The sequence below is a fragment of the Papio anubis genome, chromosome 1 (assembly GCF_008728515.1).
Source record: "Papio anubis isolate 15944 chromosome 1, Panubis1.0, whole genome shotgun sequence".
Taxonomy (NCBI): domain Eukaryota; kingdom Metazoa; phylum Chordata; class Mammalia; order Primates; family Cercopithecidae; genus Papio; species Papio anubis.
Window position 1 is genome coordinate 150,404,335 of NC_044976.1, and position 27,052 is coordinate 150,431,386.

The window sequence follows — 27,052 nt, forward strand, 5'->3', positions numbered from 1 at the left end:
AATTTGTGTGTGTGTGTGTGTGTGTGTGTGTGTGTGTAGACAGGGTTTCACCATTTTGGCCAGGCTGGTCTCAAACTCCGCTCAAGCAATCTGCCTGCCTTGGCCTCCTGAAGTGCGGGGATTACAAGCATCAGTCACTGCACTTGATTTGCTTTCTCATTTTATAAAACACTGTGATAATTTTTTTCTTACATAATTTTTTTTCCACTTTCATTTTAGACTTAGGGGGTAGATGTGCAGGCTTGATTCCTCGGTATATTGCATGATGTGATCATTTTTAGACCTGGAAACTTTTTATTGGAAACTCATAATCAGTATATCTAATGTAAAAGAAGATTACATCATGCTTTAAAAACAAATATTTGTGATTATGAAAATCTGTAATATTTGTTGAAAGAGGAAGATGTAATTGCAAATGTAAACATAAAATGTGGGAAGAAAAACTAAGTAAGAAGTACATGGGCTGGGTGTGGTGGCTCACACCTGTAATCCCAGCACTTTGGGAGGCTGAGGCAGGTGGATCACCTGAAGTTAGGAGTTTGAGACCAGCCTGGCCAACATGGTGAAACCCTGTCTTTACTAAAAATACAAAAATTAGCTGGGTGTGGTGGTGCATGCCTGTAATCCCAGCTACTTGGGAGGCTGAGGCATGAGAATCGCTTGAACCCAGGAGGTAGAGGTTGCAGTGAGCCGAGATGGCACCACTGCACTCCAGCCTGGGTGACAAGAGCAAAACTCCGTCTCAAAAACAACAACAACAAAAAAGAAGTACATAGAGGCCAAGCAAGGTAGTTCACGCCTGCACTCCCAGCACTTTGGGAGGCTGCAGGGAGCAGATAACCTGAGGTCAGGAGTTCGAGACCAGCCTGGTCAAAATAGTGAAACTCTGTCTCTACTAAAAATACAAAATTACCTGGGCATGCTGGCGTGGGCCTGTAGTCCCAGATACTCAGGAGGCTGAGACAGGAGAAGTGCTTGAACCTGGGAGGTGGAGGTTGCAGTGAGGCGACATTGCCCCTTTGCACTCCAGCCTGGGCAACAAGGAGCGAAACTGTCTCAAAAAAAAAAAAAAAAAAAAAAAAAGTACATGGAAAAGACTTTACCTTTTTCATGGCATCTGTAAGTTTTCTGCCTTGCATATAACTTTGGTAAAAGAATTTTATACGTAATAATTAGGCATAATATTCAAGAAAGCAGACTTATTCTCCTCCCCTATAACATATCTAAACATAAAATAAGTACCCTAGAATTGCCACAACTGGCTTAGACTTAAGGCTCTCAAGTTTTACATGTGGGCCTTCAAAGACAAAATATAATTTCCAAACTCTTTATTATGTGGTTTACAGAGCATCTGAAGATTGGTTTCATGAGTCTGAACTTGGTATGAAAGACGTTCAAATTCAAATCCCCAAGCCAGCGCGTCAATGTTTTTGTAGGCTTCACAGTGCTGGGCTCTGCATCCTTCTTTGGCCGCCTTACACCAAAAGGCTGAGTTTGGAAATCAAAAGGGTCAGCCCGGTTTCAGCCCCTCTGCAGACAATAAGTAGAACAGATTAGAATAGATTCACTGCTTATTTTATTATACATAATACTTTTACTTTTCCCAATACTTACAGTAGAAAAAAGAAATTTTGCACAACATTGTTTTTTTAGATAAGAACATGTTAAGCCTTGAAAAGTAAGTTAAATTGACACTGGAGCTTTACTTCAAACTCTAAACATATAGTCTTTAAAATGCTAATAATATTATTAATCATCAAGTTTTACCATTAAATAAATGTTTTAGATACAGTGGCTTTATTTCAGACTCCATTTCCTGTGGCCTAAAAAATGGGAGAAAAATAAACTTCAACTATAAAAATCTAAATTTCAAATAAGAGGTTATTCTATGTGGAAAAAACACAAACAAGCATTTATAAAGACTGAATAGAAATGAATGGAAATGAAAATAACTGACAGTAAATTTCTTGGATTTGCAAATTTTGAATACTTATTTTGAAGGCTGGAATGTTTAGCAACTTTTAACCTTAAATTATTTCAAATCAACCAAGTACTTAGTTTTGAGGAATTTTTGTGAGGATGAGGCTCATTAGTGAGTTTTTAATCCACAAAAATAAAATCCAATTCCAATTACCAAGTAATATTTAGAATTATCTTAAAGATTATACAGCTGGCCACATGTTTTAGGGAGGTACAACAGTTTATAATGGGACACAGTACTTTGCACATATTAAAAGTTAATTCCTATTGTATCTTTATCCTTTCTTCCCTTAAAATATTTTTCATTTTATTTATTCTTACTTTATTATAGTTTTCCTTTTTCCCAGAAATCACCACAACATTACAGTCTGGTATTTAGTATATAAGCATATTTGTTCTTCAGCATAGTTAACATTTTCCACTAGCATCTGATGCCATGCTACTGTTAATTCTGTTAACTCTGCTGCCTAGATTGCTAGACCCCAACCACAGCCTGGCAGAGAGTGAAGGGAGGTTTTGTTTTTGTACCGCTTTATTCTGGTCTAATGCAACAGGAAAGAAGAGCTCTCTGCCATTGCAGGTACCCAGACTAATGCTAGGTAGGGAAAAAGCTTTAACTCTGAGTAAAATTCAGAGTATTCATTATTGCAACTATTAAGGAGAATATTCAAAACTTGGAAATAAGGTTAAGCGATGGCTGCATGACCTTTTAATGTCATGCTAGAGCACTGTTTAAAAAGGCTGCCTAACAGTCATCTAATTCTCCAGGGCAAGTAATTTTGTTGGACACTGTATTCACTATGACTTGGAGCTAACATATCTACATAAACAAACAATTTTATAGCTAGAGGCTAACTTAAATAAAATGGATGAAGTGTGACAATTCTCTTTTCTGACCAGTAGAAAGAGCAACTTTAAAGATTATACTTTCATTGCCCTATAGAACCTAACCAGTTTTGTATCTAATTTAGCAATCTTATCTCAGCATTCCTTTTCCCCCCATTCATTATAAAAAACAATAACCAAGTTTTTAATATTACCATTTCAACTAACTTTTTCATCCTACTGGTTCTCTCACTGAGTTAAATGAAACTTGGGCACATACCCCCAATCTAGTTTATTCTAATTTGAACCTATTTAACTCACATCCTAGAATTATGTTTCTATGCAGTGGCTCAAGCCTGTAATCCCTGCACTCTGGGAGGCAGAGGCAGGTAGATCAGGAGGTCAGGAGTTCAAGACCAGCCTGGCCAAGATGGTGAAATCCTATCTCTACTAAAAATACAAAAACTAGCTGGCATGGTGGCAGGCGCCTGTAATCCCAGCTACTCGGGAGGCTGAGGCAGGAGAATCGCTTGAACTCGGGCGACAGAGGTCGCAGTGAGCCGAGATCGTGCCACTGCATTCCAGACTGGGTGACAGAACAAGACTCCATCTCAAAAAAAAGAATCATATTTCTAAGATTACAAGAATTTTATCTTATATCACTGGGGCCAGAAATTGTGCTAAATGGCTATTACTAGCTGTAAGGGAGGCTGGGAATTTGAAGATTCACTTTTTAGTCTTTGTAAGCTAAGAAGGAAAAAAGAGCTTTCAAGAGACCAAACCTATAATAACTGTCACTAAAAATGCATGTGTGGTAGTAATGGCAGGGGAATGGTGAGAGAGAATAATCAAGAATGATCCCCAGATCAGGCTTAGGTTGTAAATCTACTAACATGAAGAACTCCGGAGAAGAAACAGGTCAATACTAAGCACTGAGAAATTAAAAGCTTTATTATTATTATTATTATTATTTTGAGATGACATCCACTGATTCAGCCCTGACATTATGTACAATTGTTATGTGCTGGAATTTTTTTTTTTTTTTTCTGAGATGGAGTCACTCTGTTGCCCAGGCTGGAGTGCAGTGGTACCATCTAGACTCACTGCAACCTCCACCTCCCAGGTTCAAGCGATTCTTGTGCCTCAGCCTCCTGAGTAGCTGGGATTACAAGCACGCACCACCATACTTGATAATTTTTGTATTTTTAGTAGAAACAGGGTTTCACTGTATTGGCCAGGCTGGTCTTGAACTCCTGACCTCAAGTGATCCACCTGCCTCGGCCTCCCAAATTGCTGGGATTACAGGCATGTGCCACTGTGCCCAGCCTGTGCTGCAGATTTTAAAGGAAGAAAAGTAATTTATAATTATCCAAATCCTTGTAATAGTTGGTCAGCTGGGTGGCAAATCCCAGCCTATCAATTATATAGTAGAGTGCCCCATCCAATGAAACAGACTTGCATTAGACATTGCTTGTATTAGACACTGGATTTGTGGCCTCCAAGAAAATTTTCCAAGCAAATGACTCTATTTACCTCCAATTTACTACAAAACAAACACCTGCAATATAGGAATTACTTAGAAATTTTAGTTCAAGTGTGTACTAAACACAAATGAAATGTTTTTATAGAGTATAGAAGAACTGTAAAAACACAATGCAATGTTTATTTTCAGATACGGTTGTCCCTCAGTCTACATGGAAGTTTGGTTCTAGGACCTCTGCATATACCAAAATTCATGCATACTCAAGTCTCACAGTTAGCCTTGTGGAACCAGCCAACAAAAAGTTCGCCCTCAGTATACGCAGGTTTCGCATCCCACAAATACTGTATTGTCAATCCACGTTTGGTTGAAATAAATTTACATGTAAGTGGACTCTTGAAGTTCAAACCGTGTTGTTGATGGGTTAACTACACTTAACTTTATAAATACCATCAGCAACAACAATATTACCTTTTTCCTAGGAAAAATATCTGATGGTATTTACAAAGTTCAGTATATTTAAACCCTTTATCTGTCAAACATTAATTTTAGAATTCGATAAGGTTTAATTATTGACCAGATTATTCCTCTTCTACAATTTGACTAGTTGATTATGTGGCAAATAAGGATACCAATCACACCAAGGTGGGATGATACTATAACACTATTGGGTACCTATGACCGAGTCCTCTACTGAGTATGAAAACTTGTAGCCTGCCAAGTCGTCCTGAAGTCCACCAATCTTTATTATACTTATTTTAAAGGAATCATCCATTTTGTAAAACTTTTATTTTATTTTATTTTATTTTTTTTGAGACGGAGTCTCGCTCTGTCGCCCAGGCTGGAGTGCAGTGGCCGGATCTCAGCTCACTGCAAGCTCCGCCTCCCGGGTTCACGCCATTCTCCTGCCTCAGCCTCCCGAGTAGCTGGGACTACAGGCGCCCGCCACCTTGCCCGGCTAGTTTTTTGTATTTTTTAGTAGAGACGGGGTTTCACCGTGTTAGCCAGGATGGTCTCGATCTCCTGACCTCGTGATCCACCCGTCTCGGCCTCCGAAAGTGCTGGGATTACAGGCTTGAGCCACCGCACCCGGCTGTAAAACTTTTAATTTCCAAAATTTGTACTGCTTTAAATTTGGGAACTCTGTGCACAGTATTAATAAAACCATTTAGGATGATCCCTTAATAAGATTTATCCCATTAAAACAATGAATTTCTATAAAACTATGTCTTCCAGACTCTATATCCAGTTATTAGGTCATACAGATTTTACTTTTGCAATATCTCTTCTATCTATTCTTTTCAACCCCCTAATCACTGTCTTTAGTCTGATCTATAAATTGGCTGTATTAATATTTATCTTCCTCACTAAGCTACAATAGCTTCCTGTAGGTTTTTTCCTTCCAAATCATTCTGATATTGAATTATACTCCTAGAACAAAGGTTAGAAAATGTCATTTCTGTTTTAAGATGTTCAAATGTTCCCAGTGCCTACAGAGTAAAATCCAAACTAGTCCCAAACTACTTCTTTGGTTTCATTTCTTACTACATGCCACTTCTCACTTTATGCTCCAGTTTCAACTGCAAATATCCTAATCCAAAATGAACTTTTGTTCCTATTTGCCTTTGCTAATGCTTTTCCCTCAGCCTGGAATGCTCTTTACCCTTTTTTCCGCCTAGTAAAATATACTCATCCTTTAAGATTTGATTCAAATACCATCATCTCCTTTGGGGAGGACTACATGTCTACCAATCTGAAACAGATTAATAATTGCTCTGGGCACCCATGGAATTGTACCCTTACAGAAGTATTTATTTTCCATTAGTTTCTGCCTTCTTGGAGCCCATAGAAAAAAAAAGAGTGAATAAATATAAAATAAGAAACATAGTCACAAATATAGGCATAAAGTGTTCAAGTTCAGATACCATATTAAGCAAGTTAAAGTGATTTTTTTTTTTTTTTGAGACGGAGTTTCGCTGTTGGTGCCCAGGCTGGAATGCAATGGCGCAATCTTGGCTCACTGTAACTTCCACCTCTGGGTTCAAGCCGCTCTCCTGCCTCAGCCTCCCAAGTAGCTGGGATTACAGGTGTCTGCCACCACGCTGGGATTACAGGTGTGAGCCAGCGCACTCAGTCAAGTTAAAGCAACTTCTTTTTTTTTTTTTTTTTGAGACGGAGTCTCACTCTGTCACCCAGGCTGGAGTACAGTGGCCGGATCTCAGCTCGCTGCAAGCTCCGCCTCCCGGGTTTACGCCATTCTCCTGCCTCAGCCTCCCGAGTAGCTGGGACTACAGGCGCTCGCCACCTCGCCCGGCTAGTTTTTTTTTTTTTTTGTATTTTTTAGTAGAGACGGGGTTTCACCGTGTTAGCCAGGATGGTCTCGATCTCCTGACCTCGTGATCCGCCCGTCTCGGCCTCCCAAAGTGCTGGGATTACAGGCTTGAGCCACCGCGCCCGGCCAGTTAAAGCAATTTCTAAATGTATTTGTAAAGCACCTGATTTGTTAGAGCAGATAGTATCCTAACTATTCCATACAAGATGAAAACCAACTTTGTCATTTTTATTATATTTGAGAGTCACAGGACATTTTTACTTAAAAACAAATTTTTTTTTTTTCCCCGCAGGTTGCAGTGGCTCACGCCTGTAATCCCACCATTTTGGGAGACCAAGGCAGGTGGATCACCTGAGGTCAGCAGTTTGAGACCCCATCTCTACTAAAAATGCAAAAATTAGCCAGGCGTGGTGGCATGCACCTGTAGTCCCAGGTACTCGGGAGCCTGAGACAGGAGAACCACTTGAACCTGGGATGCGGAGGTTGCAGTGAGCAGAGATCATGCCACTGCACTCCAACCTACACAACAGAGCAAGACTCCATCTCAAAAAAATTTTTTTGTTGTTGTTGAGAAAGGGTCCCACTCCGAATGCAGTGATGTGATCACACAGTTCACTGTAACTTCGAACTCCTGGGCCCAAACTATCCTCTCACTCCAGTCTCCTGAGCAGCTAGAACCACAGATGCATACCATCACAACTGGCTAATTAAAATTTTTTTTATAGAGACAAGGTCTCACTATACTGTCCAGGCTGATCTGAACTCCTTGCCTCAAGCAATGCTCCTGGCTTGGCCTCTCAAAGTGGTGGGATTACAGGCCACCATGCCTGGCCCATTTTTAATTTGCAAAAAAATTTTTTTTCTAATGACATTGTAATTCTGTATTTTAATTATATCATGTGAGTCCAAGAACATTATATGAAACTATGCTACATTAATACATATTTTCAAAAATAAACTTTGAAGGAGATACCTGTTCACTGAATGTCATCTCAGAGTACAGAGATAAAATCTAATTGGCAATTTTTGATGCTTTGAAGTATGTGGGATTGCTACTATTCTTGATAAATTTAAGAGATGAATGCAGTTTATATAGCCAACAAGAAAAATTACACACATAATATTTTCCTTAACATGTCGTACACTGTGATTTGTAGTAAACCAGGCTGAGTGTGATGGCTCATGCCTCTAATCCCAGCACTTTGGGAGGCTGAGGCAGGAGGATTTCTTGAGCCCAGTTTGAGACCAGCCTGAGCAACATGGCAAACCCTCACGTCTACAAAAAGTAGCCAGATGTGATGGTGCATGCCTGTAGTCCCAGATACTCGGGAGGCAGAGGTGGGAGAACTGCCTGAGCCCAGGGAGGTTGAGGCTGCAATGAGCTGTGATAGTGTCACCGCACTTTAGCCTGGGCGACAGAGTGAGACTCTATCTCAAAAAAAGAAAAAAAAAAAAAGTAAACCAACTACCAAAGTACAGCAAAATAAATTTCTTAAACATGAAACACATGATACCTTGGAAAGGTGACATATGTGGCTGTTTCCTCCTTTTTTTCCTTCTCTTTCTTGGTGTTTCGTATTTTGTCCTTAAAACAAAAGGAAACATACTAATGATTGCTTCAATAAAAAAAGACACGCAGACCTTACTTATTTTTTAGTAGTGATTACATTCATGGCCCAAAATTTAAAAAGCAAAACATCTCCCTTCTACCTGTCAACCAGCCATCTAAATTTTCCCTTGGTCACTTATGGTTGTTATAACAAAATGCCACAGGTGGGTGACTTAAACAACAGACATTTCTCACAGTTCTAGAGATTTGGAACCCCAAGATCAAGTTGTCATCAGATTCAGTGTCTGGTTAGGGCCTACTTCCTGGTCTCCAGACTACCTCTTACCATGGTATCTACACAGAGTTGAGACAGGAAGCTCTAGTATCTCTTCTTCTTCCTCTTTTTTTTTTTTTTTTTTTCTTGAAACGGAGTCTCACTCTGTCACTCAAGCTGGAGGGCAGTGGTGCACTCTCGGCTCACTGCAACTTCCATCCTCTGGGTTCAATCAATTTTCCTGCCTCAGCCTCCCAAGTAGCTGGGGTTACAGGCATGCACTACCACACCCTGTTAATTTTTGTATTTTCAGTAGAGACAGGGTTTTACCATGTTGGCCAGGCTGGTCTTGAACTCCTGACCTCAAGTGATCTGCCTGCCTCAGCCTGCCAAAGTGCTGGAATTATAAGGGTGAGTCACCGCACCTGGCCTCTTCCTCTTGTTATAAGAGCACTAATCCCATCATGGGATATCTACTCTCATGATCTCATCTAGACCTAATTACCTCCCAAAGGCCCCACCATCTAATACATTGTCAGGGGATTTGGATTTTAGCATATGAATTTTGGAGGAACACATTTAGTCCATAATATTTCCCAAAGATAACAACAAATCTTACAGTTTTTTGTTTTTTTTTTTGCATATCTTTCCAAAATACTTGTACGCATTTATAGGTTACTAAGTATATATGTTCTTCCCTTCAACACCACTACTTCCATAAATGGCAACACATTTTACACACCATCCTGTGTGGCTATAACTTGAAGGCCATTCCTAATCACTAAGCAAAAGCTTACTTAGTATTTTTTTATGATTGCAATATATTCCATTGTATAGAGATTCCAGAATTTAATCAGCCTACTACAGATGGACAATTATGTTGTTTCCAATCTTTTACATACAATATTGCTACAAATAACGTGTAAACATGTGGTTTTAAAGGTGTGTGAATAAATTACTAGAAGTGTAATTGAGGACTCTGGATTATATGTATTTCTAATTTTAATAGATATTGTCATATTGCCCTCCACTGACACTGAATCAATGTTCTTCCCCATCAGCAGAAAGTACCTAAACTTCCCTGAACCTTGTTCCCCGTGTTATTACATGATGTGATAACAAACTTTTGAATCTTTTAACTAATTAGATAGGTGAAAAATGACATTTTTAATTAAAATCTTCATTTTTGTTACCATGAGTAAGTTTGAGTATCTTTAAATAAATTTAAAAGGCATTTATATCTTCCTTTTGTGAGCTGTCTGGTCGTATCTTCTGCATACGGGCTACTGGGCTGTAAGGCCTTCTAAAATTGATTTTTTCCCCATCCTAAATCACATTTTTAGACTACCTGATATGGCCAGCCCTATCGTAAATCACGTGACCCAAGGCCTCCAGGCAAACAAAGATAAAAGTTGAGTATTCTTTATCCAAAATGCCTGGGACCAGAAGTATTTCTAATCTTAAATATTTTTTTTTATTTTGGAATATTCATATATACAGAATGAGACATCTTAAGGATAGGACCCAAATTCTAAAAACAAAATTCAAGGCTGGATGCAGAGGCTCATGCCTGTAATCCCAGCTACTCAGGATGCTGAGGCAGGAGGGTCCCTTGAGGCCAGGAGTTTGAGACCAGCCTGTGCAACATAGAGAGACCATGTCTCTAGAAAAAAATTTTAAAAAAAAATTTAAAAATTAGTCGGGTGCAGTGGCATGCACCTGTGGTTCCAGCTACTCAGGAGGCTGAGGTGGGAAGATCACTTGTGCCCAGCAGTTCAAGGCTGCAGTGAACTAGGATTGCACCACTACACTCCAGCCTGGGTGACAGAGACAGACCCTGCCTCAATACAAATAAATTAATTAATAAAGTTAGTTTATATTTCATATATACCTTAAACACATAGCCAGAAGGTAATTTTATACAATAATTTTTTTTTTTTGAGACAGAGTCTCGCTCTACCACCCAGGCTGGAGTGCAGTGGCGGGATCTTAGCTCACTGCAATTTCCACTACCCAGATTGAAGCGATTCTTATGGCCTTAGCCTCCTGAGTAGCTGGGATTATAGGCACGTGCCACCACACCCAGCTAAATTTTGTATTTTTAGCAGAGACAAGATTTCACCATGTTGACCATGCTGGTCTCAAACGCCTGTGATCCACCCATCTCGGCCTCCCAAAGTGCTGAGATTACAGATGTGAGCCACCACACCCGGCCAATAATTTTTTTTTTTTGACACAGAGTCTTGCTCTGTCACCCAGGCTGGAGTGCAGTGGCGTAACCTTGGCTCACTGCAACCTCTGCCTCCCCGATTCAAGAGATTCTTGTGCCTCAGCCTCCGGAGCAGCTGGGATTACAGGTGCACACCACCAAGCCCAGCTAATTTTTGCATTTTTGGTAGAGACGAGGTTTCACCATGTTGGCCAGGCTGGTCTAGAACTCCTGACCTCCAGTGGTCCGCCTGCCTCAGCTTCCCAAAGTACTGGGATTACAGGCATAAGCCATTGTGCCTGACCTATGCAATAATTTTTTTTTTTTTTTTTTTTTTTGAGACGGAGTCTCGCTCTGCCGCCCAGGCTGGAGTGCAATGGCCGGATCTCAGCTCACTGCAAGCTCCGCCTCCCGGGTTCACGCCATTCTCCTGCCTCAGCCTCCCAAGTAGCTGGGACTACAGGCACCCACCACCACGCCCGGCTAGTTTTTTGTATTTTTTAGTAGAGACGGGGTTTCACCGTGTTAGCCAGGATGGTCTCGATCTCCTGACCTCGTGATCCACCCGTCTCGGCCTCCCAAAGTGCTGGGATTACAGGCTTGAGCCACCGCGCCCGGCCTATGCAATAATTTTTAATAATTTTGTGCATAAAATAAAATTTGCGTGCATCGTAACATCAGGAAGCAAAGGTGTCACTACCTCAACCACTACCCATGTGGGTAATCTGTGGTTGTTTGGCATCACCATCATTCCTGACTCTGAAATTTATTTGCTACTGATAAGGAATCATTTTCCTATACTTATTCCCACATAAGTACATAACAGCAAAAAATATGATATACCAGTAATAGAATGAAAAAATAATACATTCAAGGTAACCAAGCAGCACAGTAGCACCACCAGAATACCTGTTATCAGCTGTTAAACAACAGCAACAACAAACAATGGCAGGCTTTCAGTCCCCACCTATCATGCTGTGTTTTGATTAAAAGGTTACTATACACCATTTTTTTAAGTTATCAGAAGCAGGTGAGAGACCAAGAAGTGGGTCTTCTAAGGATAAGAAGGCTTTCTGCTGGATGGCTTTTTAAAATGTTTTCTCCAGAGTCATCTGCCTTATTAACAATGCTTTTTTTTTTTTTTTTTTTTTTTTTTTGAGACGGAGTCTCGCTCTGTCACCCAGGCTGGAGTGCAGTGGCCGGATCTCTGCTCACTGCAAGCTCCGCCTCCCGGGTTTACGCCATTCTCCTGGCTCAGCCTCCCGAGTAGCTGGGACTACAGGCGCCCGCCACCTCGCCCGGCTAGTTTTTTGTACTTTTTAGTAGAGACGGGGTTTCACTGTGTTAGCCAGGATGGTCTCGATCTCCTGACCTTGTGATCCGCCCGTCTTGGCCTCCCAAAGTGCTAGGATTACAGGCTTGAGCCACCGCGCCCGGCCACTTAACAATGCTTTTGATTTAGAAGTCTCTCTCTGACATTATAAACTGTGATGATTTCTTGTTCTTTTGTAAATGTACACTGTTTTAGTCCTTCAATAAGCCCATCACACATTTTCACCATTGCTATCGTTTGGATATTTGACTCTCCAAACCTCATGTTGAAATCTGATCCCCAGTGTTGGAAGTGGGGCCTAATGGGGTGTTTGGATCATGAGGGCAGATCCTTCATGAATGTCTTGGTGCCATTCTCTCAGTAATGAGTGAGTTCTAACTCTATTAGTTCCCACAACAGTTCACCTAGAACTGGTTGTTGAAAGAGGCTGGTACCTCATCCTCTCTCTCTCTCGCCTTCTCTCTCACCATGAGATCTGCAGGTGCAGGCTCCCCTTCACCTTCTGCCATGAGTGGAAGCAGCCTCAGTCTCTTGCCAGAAGCAGATGCTGGAGCCATTCTTGTACAGCCTGCAGAACCATAAACCAAGTAAACCTCTTTTCTTCATTTTTTTAGAGACAGGTTGCCCAGGTTGAGTGCAGTGGCACAATCATAGCTCACTACAGCCTTGAACTCCTGGGCTCAAGAGATCCTCCTGCTTCAGCCTCCTGACTAGCTGAGACTATAGGTATGTGCCACCACGTCTGGCTAATTATTAAAACTTTTTGTAGAGATGGGTTCTTGCTATGTTGCCCAAGCCATTCTCAAACTCCTGGGCTCAAGCAATCCTTCTGCCTCAGCTTCCTGAAGTACTGGGATTACAGGTGTGAGCCACTGTGCCAGGCCTAAGTAAACTTCTTTTCTTTATAAATTAACCAGCCTCAGGCATTCCTTTACAGCAACACAAACAGGCTTAGAAAATCATGTTGTCTGTAGGTATTTTTCTACAGTGTTAACAATATTCATCTTCGTTGTCACCATTTTCATGACCACCTTGACCCAGAACCATTTCAGCTATTTCATCACTGGTCAATGAATTAACAACTGGAGTCTCATTATCAATGTTAAAAACCTCAATACCCATTTTTCCAGCTTTCAGGACTCTGAAGGAGTATTTTCTTGCATATGTAAGCAGGCCAGATTGCTTATCATTTTTTCTCATTTGACATATGGAATTCTTCAAAGTTACCATTTTGTTCATCTCACTGAACACAGTTGCAGGCCAGAGGTTGTGCCAGGCATGCACAAATTTGTCTTTAATCACTGTGCTCCAAGTGCTGGCAACAGCATAGATGGTAAACTTCGTGCTAAACTCCTGAAAACCTTCCACAGCCACGCCCCTGTCCACTGCTGTTGCATGCTATTCAAGAAAACGTTTTTATATTTACTCTTCATTGATCTAAGGATACTCTGTCACATGGCTGAATTAATAGTCACATTTTGGGGAAAGTACATGACATAAACATTATTTTTTATGAGAATTTCAGCTGGAGTATGAGCAGAACATTTGTCAAGGAATTTTTAAAAATTTTGTAGTCATCACCCAGTGCAGCCTTCTGTGCTGTGAGCCTGAGCCACTAGTATACAATTTTTGTGAAACCAATCAGAAAAGATATTCCTGGTTATTCAAGCTATTTTGCTAGCATGATGATGGACACATAAGAAATTCACCTACTGAAAACAGCAAGGACACAGCTTTTGCCTATCACAGCAAGTTTACACTTAATGTGTACTTTATGCATTAGCCCATATCAGCAGTTATCCTGTCCCTGACATCCTTAATTCTATAGGGGCTGTGTCATCAGCTGTAGTCAGTGTCCTTCCAGGGCAATAATGCCAAAACAGTGATATTTCATCCACATTACATACTTGTTCTGGCATCAGATTTCAACACCAATAGTTTTAGCAAACTCACCAATAAATTGCTCCACTGCTTCATGATCAGCAGAAGTTTTATCACCACAAATCTTTAAAAGTTTAATGCCATGTCTTCTTAAACATTTCTGCAATCACCTGTTGAATATTCACAGTTCCTTTCAATTTTCAGTTCATTATTACACATCTTTGTTTCATGATCAGCAAACCATTAAGTGGCATAATGTTCACTGCAATGCTGGCAGATCCACTCTTTCAATACACAATTGAGACTTTCATTTTCAGCTTTATGCAGCGCTGTTTTTGTTTTTTGTTTTTTTCTCTCACTGACTTCTCTTTGTCCTTTCAACGTAGAACTTCAATAGTTCATGTTTCTGTTTCTTCAGGTCATATACATAATGATTCCAACGCCCTGCTCTTTTGTAAGACATTTGACACTTACACCACTGTCCAGTTTCTCCAGCCATTTGACTTTCTCTGTTATATATAAACACAAATGCTTCATTTTTCTTATTACTATTACTCATAAGGGTATCTGCAGGCCTTTTTGGCATTTGTAACAATATCTTTATACCCAAAGAATAAGCAAAACAAAACAAAACCACAGTGAGTCATGCATGTAGGTCTTGGCCCCATGTGGGGCACTGTGGGGAACGTGCCATTTGGTGTGGCCTGCACACATGTTATTTATTGTCTTTTGTAGATATGCTTCCATGGGGGAATCTGGAAAAAAAAGATATACTGCAGCTAAAGTGGGCTGGAGGGGGAGTCTTTATTTCCTTGGGTTTGCTGAATAAACTGTGTTATATACCTGTTTTTTGACTGCGACCCATCACGTAAATCTCAGGTGTGAAATATTCCACTTGTGGTGTCATACTGATGTCCAAAAGTTTTGGATTTTGGAGAATTTCAGATTTTCAAATTAGAGAGTGCTCAAAGTGTACTCCTATCAAGCATGACATTGGGGTTAGAGACCAGCGGGCTTACAGATTAATTCCCAGAAGTTAAGGGCAAGGGCTAGACTTCTCTTAGGGCAAGATTAAATTCTTTACTACACACCTACACTATAATTTATCTGTCTTTTCTATTGTTAATAGATATTTGGGTTTATTCTATTTTTTGACAATTATGAACAACATTGCCATGAACATTCTTGTACAGATACACTGATATAAAAATGCATGAGTTTCTCTGGAGAATATACCTAGGAGTATGACTGCTGAGTCTTTGGGCTTGGGCTTCAATCTATCAATGTTTATCTCAAGGTTTGGAGACTTTGTGATATATATAGAAAGGCTTTCTATATATATTTCTTAATCATCTCTGATTAAGATTTCAAAAACTTTCCAATGATTTCTTCAATTCTTGTATGGTTTCATTTCTTTGCATGTAAATCTTTGATTCATCTGGAATCTATCCTAATATAAAGCTGAGGCATGAATTCAGCTTTAATTTTTCTGCAGATAGCTGGTTGTCTCAACATTACTTTTTAAATAAGTCAACTTTTTCTTTTTTTTTTTTTGAGACGGAGTCTCGCTCTGTCGCCCAGGCTGGAGTGCTGTGGCCGGATCTCAGCTCACTGCAAGCTCCGCCTCCCGGGTTCCCGCCATTCTCCTGCCTCAGCCTCCCGAGTAGCTGGGACTACAGGCGCCCGCCACCTCGCCCGGCTAGTTTTTTGTATTTTTTAGTAGAGACGGGGTTTCACCGTGTTAGCCAGGATGGTCTCGATCTCCTGACCTCGTGATCCACCCGTCTCGGCCTCCCAAAGTGCTGGGATTACAGGCTTGAGCCACCGCGCCCGGCCAACTTTTTCATATTGATTTGAGGTGACTGTTATATGCCAAATTTTGTGTGTATTGCTTTTTTCCCCTAAGTTATTTCACTGATCTGTCCATCTAGCTATGTGTCAATACCTCAATATTTTAACTTTATATTTTTCATATTTTTCAATATCTGGTATGGCTAGTTCTCCTCCTTATTAGAATAATCTATTCTCGCTTTTTTTTTTTTTTTACTAAAACTTTAGAATAATCCTGTCTAGTTCTACTCTAAAAATGTTGTTGTTTATTTTAAGGTGGATTTAAATGTCATTAAAATTTAATCTAAAAGTAGTTGGTATCTTCATGATACAGAATATTCCTGTCCAAGAACATAGTATGTCTTTTCATTTATTTCACAAATCATTATAGTATTTAAATATTTTATTCATAATACCTTGCATATTTCTCAAATTTATTCCTATGTATCTTTTTAAAATTTCCACTGTAAATAGGATTTTTCCATAAAATCTTCTGATATCAATATATGTAAAGATTATTGATTTTCAAATTCAGAATTTTACACAGAAATCTAACTGAATTCTATTAGTTTTTAAATAAACTTTATTTTTTAGAGAAGTTTTATGTTCACAGCAAAATACACACAGCAGAAAGTACAGAGAGCTCCTATATACTCCCTGCCCACATACATGCACAGCCTCCCTCACTATCAACATCCAGCATTAGAATGGAGTATGTTATAATCGATGACCCTGCATTAACAGATGATCATCACCCAAAGTCCATAATTTACATTAGGGTTCATTCTTGGAGTGGTAAATTTTATGGGTTTTGACAAGTATATAATGAATGACATACATCTACCATTATATTATTGTATTAGGGTTCTCTAGAGGGACAGAACTAATGGGATATACTATTATATATTATATATAATGTGTTTGTTATATATTATATGTGTATATAATATATAATGTATATATTGTATGTATATATTATATATTATATAATATATATTACCATATATATGTGTTGTATTGCTAAGGACTATTAACTCACATGATCACAAGGTCCCACAATAGGCCATCTGCAAGCTGAGGAGCAAGGAAACCAGTCTGAGTCTCAAAACCGAAGAAGTTAGAGTCCAATGTTCGAGGGCAGGAAGCATTCAGCAAGGGAGAAAGATGTAGGCTGGGAGGCTAAGTCAGTCTAGTCTTTTCACATTCTGCTGCCTGCTTTTTATTCTGCCTTTGCTGGCAGCTGATTAGATTGTGCCCACCCAGATTAAGAGTGGGTCTATCTTTCACAGCCCACTGACTCAAATGTTAATCTCCTTTGGCAACACCCTCACAGACACAGCCAGGATCAATACTTTGCATCCTTCAATCCAGTTGACACCAAGTATTAACCATCACAATTATCATATAAAATAGTTTTACTGTCCTCAAATTCCTCTATGTTCTGCCTTTTTGTTCCACCCTCCCCCCATAATTTTTAAAGAAATAAACTTTCAATTGATTCTCTTGAGTTGTCTAGGTATAAGAACATACATCCTAATAATTATAGTAACTTCATTCCTCCTTTCCAATGTATATCTCAATTTTGTTTTTTATTTTTTATATTTTTAATTGATATTTCATACCTGTACATATTTTGGGACTATATGTGATATTTTGTTTCCTTTTTAATTTCTTTATTAGCTTATCTGCCAAATCAATAGATGCATAATGTGATATTTTGATACGTGTGTACAATCTATAATTATCAAGTCAGGGTAACTGGGATATCCATCACCTGAAAAATTTATCTTTTCTTTGTGTTGGGAATACTACAATTCTTCTCTTCTAGCTGTTTCCAAATATGAACTAAATTACTGTTAACTGTAATTTCTCTACTGTACTGCTAATACCAGAACTTATTCCTTCTATCTAACTGTATTTTTGTTCTCCTTAACCAACTTTTCTTCATCCTGCCCTCTACTCTTCCCCTCAGCCTCTCACAGCCACAATTCTCCTCTCTACCTCCATGAGATCCAATTTATTAGCTCCCACATGTGAGCAAATAATGTGATATTTGTTTTTCTGTGCCTGGCTTATTTCACTTAGTATAATGACCTCCAGTTCCAAACCACATTGCTGCATATAACATGATTCTATTCTTTTTTATAGCTAAATAATATTCTACTACGTACATAACCACATTTTCTTTATCCATTCATCTGTTGATGGACACTTAAGATGATGCCATACCTTGGCTATTTGTGAACAGTGAGGCAATAAACATAGGAACACCGACGGCAGATATCTCTCTGATGTTACGATTTCCTTTCTTTTAAATATATACCCAGCAGTGGAATTGCTGGATCATATGGTAGTTTTATTTTTAATTTCTCGAGGAACTCCATACTGTTTTTCATAATGGAGGTCCTACTTTACATTCCCACAGAATAGGTGAGTTCCCCTTTCTCTGCATTCTACCAGCATTTGCTATTTTTTGTCTTTTGGCAATAGCCATCCTAACTTGGGTGAGACAGTATTTCATCATGGTTTTGATTTGCATTTCCTTGATGATTAGTGATGTTGGATATTTTTTTTCCAAATATCTGTTGACCATCTGTGTACCTTCTTTTGAGAAATATTTATTCAGGTCTTTTACTCATTTTAAAAATTGGATTATTTGGTTTTTGCTATTGAGTTCCTTATATATTCTGGCTATTTTTGTTTGTTTGTTTGTTTTGAGATGGAGTCTTGCACTTGTCACCCAGGCTGGAGTGCAATGGCACGATCTTGGCTCACTGCAACCTCCACCTCCCGGGTTCAAGTGATTCTCCTGCCTCAGCCTCCTGTATAGCTGGGATTACAGGCACCCGCCACCACACCAGGCTGATTTTTGTATTTTTAGTAGAGACAGGGTTTCTGCCATGTTGGCCAGGCTGGTCTCAAACTCCTGACCTTGTGATCTGCCCACCTCAGCCTCCCAAAGTGCTGGGATTACAGGTGTGAGCCACCACGCCTGGCCAAGGTGATTTTTTATATGGTAAAAGATGGGGATCTAGTTTCACTCTTCTGCACATGGATATTCAGTTTCCCCAGCACCATTTATTTACTTATTTTTATTTTTTAAGAACAGTTCCACTCTGTCGCCCAGACTGAAATACAGAGGCACACACACAGCTCACTGAAGCCTCAAACTCCTGAGCCCAAGTGATCCTTCCACTTCAGCCTCCCAAGTATCTGGGACCACAAGCACAAACCACCATGCCCAGCTAATATTTAATTTTTTGTAGAGATGGAGGTCTCACTATGTTTCCCAGGCTGGTCTTGAACTACAGGCCTCGAACAATCCTCTTGCCTTGGATTCCCAAAGTGCTGAAATTACAGGTATGAGCCACTATGCCCAGCCTGTCACAGTACCATTTATTAAAGAGACTATCTTTTTCCCATTGTATGTTCTTGTTACCATTGTTGAAAATGAGTTGGCTAGAAGTACATGGATTTATTTCTGGGTTCTCTATTCTGTTCCATTGGTCTGTGTGTCTGTTTTTACAGTACCATACTGTTTTGGTTACTATAGCTTTATAGTATAATTTGAAATCAGGTAGTGTGATGCCTCCATCTTATTTCTTTTTGCTCAGGATTATTTAGCTATTCATATGAGTTTCAGGATTTTTTTTCTATTTCTGTGAAAAATGTCATTGGTACTCCAATAGAGATTACATTGAATCTATAACTCACTCTGGGTAGTATAGACATTTAAACAATACTAATTCTTCCATTCCAAAGCATGGGATAGCTTTCCATTTTTTTGTCACCTTTCTTTTATTGGTGTTTTATAGTTTTCTTTGTAGAGATATTTTACTTCTTTGTTCTTTAGTTACATTTATTCCTAGGTATTTCAATTTTTTGTAGCTATTGTAAATGAGATTGATTTCTTGATTTCTTTTTCAGGCTGAATGCTGTTAGCATATAGAAACACTCCTGATTTTTGTATGCTGATTTTGTTTCCTATGATTTTACTAAATTAATTTGTTGGTTCTAAGAGTTTTCTGGTGGAGTCTTTGGGCTTTTCTAAATTTAAGATCATGTTGTCTGCAAACAAGGATAACTTGACTTCTTCCTTTCCAATATGGATGTCCTTTATTTCTTTCTCTTGCTTAATTGATCTGGCTGGGTATTTTTGTTTAACTGAATTTGCTGGTATCTTCAAAACAAGAGATAGCAGATGTCTTTTTCTTGTTTTTGACTGTAACAGGAATGCTTTTAGTATTTCCCCAATCTAAAGCTTACAGAAAAGTTGCAAATACAGTACTTCCAGTAAGTTGTCATCGAAAAAACAAGGACATTCTTCTATGTAACCACAATTTGAGGTCAAAATCAGGAAATTCACACTAATACATTACTATTGTCTAATTTTTAAACAGCATCCAAGTTTTTCCAACTCCTTTATAGATAAAAGATTGATGTCCTTTATAGTTAAAGGATTCAGGTCAGAATCAGGCACTGCGTTTAAATGACATGTCTCTTTAATCTCCTTCAATCTGGAACAGTTCTTCAGTTTTACCTTGACTTTCAAGATGACAATTTTGAAGATTACACACCAGTTGTTTCGTAGAATGTCTCTCAATTTAGGCATGTATAATCATTTCTCATTATTAGATTTAGGTTATGGATCTGCAATGGAGTGAATTTTCTGTGTCACCCCCCAAAATTCATACACTGAAACTCTATTCCCAATATGATGCTATTTGGAGATGGCTTTTTTTTTTTTAGACAGAATCTCGCTCTGTCACCCAGGCTGGAGTGCAGTGGCGCAATCTCAGCTCACCGCAACCTCCGCCTCCCAGGTTCAAGCTATTCTCCGGCCTCAGCCTCCTGAGTAGCTGGGATTACACCGGGCTAATTTTTGTATTTTTATTAGAGACGGGGTTTCACCATGTTGGCCAGGCTGGTCTTGAACTCCTGACCTCAAGTGATCTGCCTGCCTCGGCCTCCCAAAGTGCTGGGATTACAGGTGTGAGCTATGGTGCCCAGCCTGGAGGTGGCATCTTTGGAAGGTAATGAGGTCATGAGGGTGGAGCCCTCATGAATAAGGTTAGTGTCCTCATAAAAAGAATAGCTAGCTCTCTTTCTGTCATTTGAGACAGTAAGGAAACCACCTTCTATAAACCAGGAAAAGGGCATTCACAAAGAATACAACCACACTGGCACCCTGATCTTGCACTTTCAGCCTCCAAGCCTCCAGAAGTGTGAGAAATAAAAGTCTGTTGTTTAAGCCACCCAGCCCATGGTAATTTGTTATAGCACTCTGAACTAGTACATCTTTGGCAGGAATATCACATCAGTGATGCTGTGTTCTTCTCAATGCATCCTAACAGGAGTCACACAATTCTGATTTGTCTCATTATTGATGACGCTAATTTTGGTCACTTGATTCAGTAATGTCTACAAGGCTTCTCCATCGCCATAAAATTATTCTTTTTCTCTGTGTTCACTTTCTTGACTTAGCCTTACAACCAGCCATTTTACCAAGGAGTAACCAAGGAGTACTAGCACCTTTTAGTAGAGAATGGTATTTAGAAACCATGAACTGAACACTAGGTGTGCTCATTGCTATTAGGGTAACACTATTTCTAGAACAGCTACAGAGGTAGGAAATATTCTAGAAATCATAAGTTTAAACTGATTAATTTCAAATCTCGATCAAGTCTCACAGGTTCTTCTTCGTCTTCCTCCATTCCATATTTGTGTCTTCCTTCTTCCACAGTGAAAACACTGGTTTTTTTTCAACCACTCCATGTTTATTCATTTGCTCAATCTTACAATAAAATGAATATTACTATACTCATACTAGTAAGAAAATTTCTGTTATTTTACGTTTTAATTACTGTGTATATTTTGTTATATTTATTTTATTAGTATTTGATGTGTTTTCTTTTTTACACTTTTGTGGAGGCATAATATGTATATCAAAAAACTTGCCCTAAGTGTTCAATGATTTTTAGTAAAATTCAGAGTTGTGCAACCATTGCTGCAATCCAGTTTCAGAACATTTCCATCAGCATAAAAACTTCCCTTCTAGGCCGGGTGCAGTGGCTCACATCATTAATCCCAGCAATGTGGAGGACTGAGGCAGGCAGATCGCTTGAGCCCAGGAGTTTGAGACCAGCCTAGGCAACATGGTGAGACCTTGTCTCTACAAAAAAATACAAAAATTAGCTGAGTGTGGTGGCAAATGCCTGTTACGGTACAAGCTACAAGAGGCTGAGGTGGGATGACAGCTTGAACTCAGGACATTGAGATTGCAGTGTGCTGTGATTGTGCCACTGCACTCCAGCCTGGGCGACAGAGTGAGACCATCTCAAAAAAGAAAAAAAAAATAGAAGAAGAAAAGTTCCCTCTGCCTATATGCAACCAGTCCCCACTTTGACACCTCACAGACTCAAGCCCAGGTCATCACTGGGCTCCACAGATTTGTCCATCCTAAAAGTTTCATACAAATGGAATCAAACAATAGTAGCCTTTTGTGGTCTGACTTCTTTCACTTCATATGATGTTTTTAAGATTAATCCATCTGTAGCATGTATCAGTAGCCTATTTTTTATTGCTGAATAATATTCCATTACATGTATATACCATATTGTGGTTATCTACTCACCAGCTGATAGACATCTGAACTGTTTCCAGTTTTTGCCTATTGCATATAATGCTGCTATGAACACTCACAATAAGCCTTTGTGTAGACATATGTTTTGGAGGTATAGGGGTGGATATGTAGAAATAAAACTGCTGGGTCCAACAGCAGGTATATTTTTAACTTTTTAAGAAATGGCCAAACTGTTTTTCAAAGTGACTGTATCATTTCATATTCTCACGAGCAATGTATGAGGGTTCTGATTCTTCCTCACCCTCAACAACACTTGGTATTGGCAATCTTTTTTATTATTGTAGTGGGTGTGTAGTGACATCTCATTGTGGTTTTAATTTGCATTTCCCTAAAGGCTAATGCTATGAAGCATCTTTTCATGTATACATAAGCCATTGTATAAAGAAAACTGTTCTTTAGTTAAAATATAATAAATACTCATTTAAAATTTTTTTTATCCCATTTAAAAAACTGGATTATTGTACTATCAAATTATAAGAGTTCTTTTTTTTTTTTTTTTTTTTTTTTTTTTTTTTTTTTTTGAGACGTCTTCTCGTTGTGTCTCCCAGGCTGGAGTGCAGTGGCGTGATCTCCTCACTGCAAGCTCCGCCTCCCGGGTTCACGCCATTCTCCCGCCTCAGCCTCCCAAGTAGCTGAGACTACAGGCGCCCGCCACCACGCCCGGCTAGTTTTTTGTATTTTTAGTAGAGACGGGGTTTCACCATGTTAGCCAGGATAGTCTCGATCTCCTGACCTCGTGATCCACCCGCCTCGGCCTCCCAAAGTGCTGGGATTACAGGCTTGAGCCACCGCGCCCGGCAAGAATTCTTTATATACTCAGATAAAAGTCCTCTATTACATACATGATTTGCAAATATTTTTCCCAGTCTATGACTTGTCTTTTAATTCCACTAATGGTGCCTTTTAAAGAGCAGAATTTTTTCTGTTTTGATGAAGTTCAATTTATTAATTTTGTTCTCTTATGGATCATGTTTTTGTTGTCATATGCGAGAAATACCTGTCTAACCCAAAGTCACAAACATTTTCTCCTTGCCATTTTCTAGAAACTTTAGTTCTTATATGTAAGTCTATGATCCATTTAGAGTTAAATTTTGCACATGGCATGAGATAAGGATATATATATTTTTGCATATGGATGTATAATTGTCCCAGCACCATTTGTTGAAAAAATTATCATTTCCCCCATTGAATTACCTTGACACTTTTGTCAAAAGTGGGGATTACAGGCATGTGCCACCACACCCAGCTAATTTTTGTGTTTTTAGTAGAGATGGGGCTTTACCATGTTGGTCAGGCTGGTCTCGAACTCCTGGCCTCAAGCAATCCACCTGCTTTGGCCTCCCAAAGTGCTGCGATTACAGGAGTGAGCTACCATGCCCAGCCATCTTCTCTTTATTTTTTTAAAGACATTGTCTCATTCTGTTGCCTAATCCTTCTCAAATGTTGCTGGATTCTGTTACCTAGTACTTCATTAGGGAATTTTGTATACATGTTCATGAAGAATACTTGTCTGCAATTTTCTTTCCTTGTGAGGTGTTCACCTGGTTTTGATATCTGAGTAATATTGGTCTCATAAAATGTGTTACAAATTGTTTCCTTTTTATTTCCCAAAAAACAAACTGTAGGATTGGTAATCCCTCTTCCTTAAATGAAGCCATCCAGGCCTGGGTTTTCCCTTTTGAAAAGATTTCTAATTACCAATTCATTTTAGTCACATTATTTTTCTTCATTTATTATTGTTCTATTGATATTTTCTCTTTCTTCTTGAGTCAGTTTTGTTAATTTGCATCTTTCTAGTAATTTGGCCATTTAAGTTGTCTAATTTGTTGGCATAAAGTCATTCATAATAATTCCTTATAATACTTTTAACTTCTGTAGAGTTGGTAATGATATCCTATCTTTTATTCCTAATTTTGGTATCTATGTCTTTTCTCTATATTTTTTCCTTGATCAGAATAGCTAACAGTTTATCAATTGCATTGATTAAAGAACAATTTTATTGTTTCAAAGAACCAACTTTAGTTTTACTGATTTTCTCTATTGTTTTTCTGTTTTCTATTTCACTGATGTTTGGCTCTGATCTTTATCATTTCCTTCTTTTTTTTTTTTTTTTTTTTTTTTTAGAAACGGAAGTCTTCAAATTCCCATTAACGATAGACTGGATAAAGAAAACGTGGTACATTTACACCATGGAACAGTATGCAGCCATAACTAGGTACGAAATCATGTCCTTTGTAGGGACACTGATGGGAGCTGGAAGCCATTATCCTCAGCAAACTAACACAGGAACAGAAAACCAAACACCACACCTTCTCACTTATAAGTGGGAGCTGAACAATGAGAACACATGGACACAGGGAAAGGAACAACACACACTGGGGCCTGTTGTGGGGGTAGGGGAGAGAGAGCATCAGGATAAATAGCTAATGCATGTGGGGCTTAATACCTAGGTGATGGCCTGATAGGTGCAGCAAACCACCATGGCACATGTTTACTTATGTAACAAACCTGCATGTACTGCACATGTATCCTGGAACTTAAAATAAAAATAAATTTTAAAAAAAGATAAAGAAGAAAAAATGCTTATGTATAATACAAAATTCAGTTTAAAAGTTTGACTATATTATGTACTCGTGAGGAAATTTGTCTCTTTAGTTCACTGTTATTTACAGTATCTAGATTACTGCCTGTTACTTGGCAGATGCTTAATAAATGTTTGTCAAATGGATTTTGTAAATGTAACTTTTTTTCCCTCAAAATCCAAATACAAACATGGTGGGGGGGATCTATCTTAAATAAAAGCAAGAAATTAATCATAAAAAAAAGAAATGGGGGTCTTGCTCTGCCACCTAAGTGGAATACAGTGGTGCAATCCTGACTCACTGCAGCCTCAAACACCTAGGCTCAAGTGATCTTTCTGCCCCAGCCTCTCAAGTAGTTAAGACTATAGGCACATACCACAACACCTGGCTAATTTTTTTTTTCTTTTTGTGAGATGAGATCTCACTCTGTCATCCAGGCTGGAGTGCAATAGCACGATCAAGGCTCACTGCAGCCTTGACTTCCTGGGCTCAGGTGATTCTCCCACCTCAGCCTCCCTAGTAGCTGGGACTACAGGTACATACCACCACGCCCGGCTAATTTTTTTGTATTTTTTTGTAGAAATATGGTTTCACCATGTTGCCTAGGCTGATCTTGAACTCTCGGGCTCAAGCCATCCACCTACCCCGGCCTCCCAAAGTGCTAGGATTATAGGCATGAGCCACTGCACTTGGCCATTCAAAAAAAAATTTTTTTTTTGTAGAGACAGGGTCTCACTATGTTGCCCAGGCTGGTCTTGAACTCTTGGCCTCAAGTGATCCTCCTGTCTTAGCTTATCAAAGTGCTGGGGATTACAGGTTTGAGCTACCAAGCCTGGTCATCATTTCTTTCTATCTGCTTGATTTGGATTATTTGCTTTTTTTGTTTGTTTCTTTAGGTAAAAACATAGGTTGTTTTTCTTTTCTTTTCTTTTTTTTTTTTTTGAGACGGAGTCTCGCTCTGTCACCCAGGCTGGAGTGCAGTGGCCGGATCTCAGCTCACTGCAAGCTCCGCCTCCCGGGTTCACGCCATTCTCCTGCCTCAGCCTCCCGAGTAGCTGGGACTACAGGCGCCCGCCACCTTGCCCGGCTAGTTTTTTGTATTTTTTAGTAGAGACGGGGTTTCACCGGGTTAGCCAGGATGGTCTCGATCTCCTGACCTTGTGATCCGCCCGTCTCAGCCTCCCAAAGTGCTGGGATTACAGGCTTGAGCCACCGCACCCGGCCTTCTTTTCTAAATAGGCATTTAAAACTGTAAGTTTCCCTTTCAGCACTGCTTTAACTGCATTGTACACATTTCAAAATATTTTCTATTTTCCCTTGTGATTTCATCTTTAACCCATGGGTCATTTAGTAGTGTGTTTTAAAATTTCCAAATATTTTGATATCGACTACCTTTATTTCTATTGTTGACTTCTAATTCTATTGTGATCAGAGAACATACTTTGAATGATTTCAATCCTTTTACATTTATGGAGAATGTTTTACATGCATTTGCAAAGAATATATATTCTGCTACTGTGGGTGAAGTGTTTTATAGGTACTTTTTATGTCAAGTTAGTTGACAGTGTTGTTCAAGTTTGTATCCTTACTGATCATCTTTCTACATTTTCTATCAATTATTGAAAGTAGGGTATTGAACTCTCCAACAGTTGTTGAATTGCCTATTTCTCCTTTCAATTTTGGAAGTCTTTACTTATGTGTTTTGAGGCTCTGTTATCAGCAACATTAGTTTCCTAGAATTGTCCTAACAAATTACCAACATTAGGTAGCTTAAAACAATAGAAGTTTATTGTCTTATGTTTCTGGAAACTGTAAGTCCAAAATCAGGGTGTCCATAGGGTCATGCTCCCTTTGAAGGTTCTAAGGAAGAATTCTTCCTTGCCTCTTCTCATGGCCCCAGCAGTACTTAGTTGTGGCAGCACAACTCCATTCTCTGCCTCCATAGTCAGATCACCGCCTTCCCTGTGACTTTCTGCATGTCCTCTCCTCCTCTTATAAGGTCACCAGTCATTGCATTTAGGTCCCTCACCTCAGTCAAGTATGATCTTATCTTAACTAATAACATCTGCAAAGATCCTATTTCCAAATAAGGTTACATTCTGAGGTTCTGGGTGAACATGAATTTCAGGAAAGA

General features: G+C 39.2%; 1 long non-coding RNA gene across 1 annotated transcript; it reads right to left on the reverse strand.

Annotated features, from left to right (window-relative positions):
* Positions 1 to 1,311: 1,311 nt before the first annotated feature.
* LOC101024268 lies at positions 1,312 to 13,950 on the reverse strand. The gene is made up of 4 exons (XR_001895673.1): positions 13,936 to 13,950; positions 12,450 to 12,550; positions 8,132 to 8,202; positions 1,312 to 1,530 (listed from the first exon to the last, which is right to left on the reverse strand). It is a non-coding gene; the product is annotated as an uncharacterized LOC101024268 (long non-coding RNA).
* Positions 13,951 to 27,052: the final 13,102 nt, after the last annotated feature.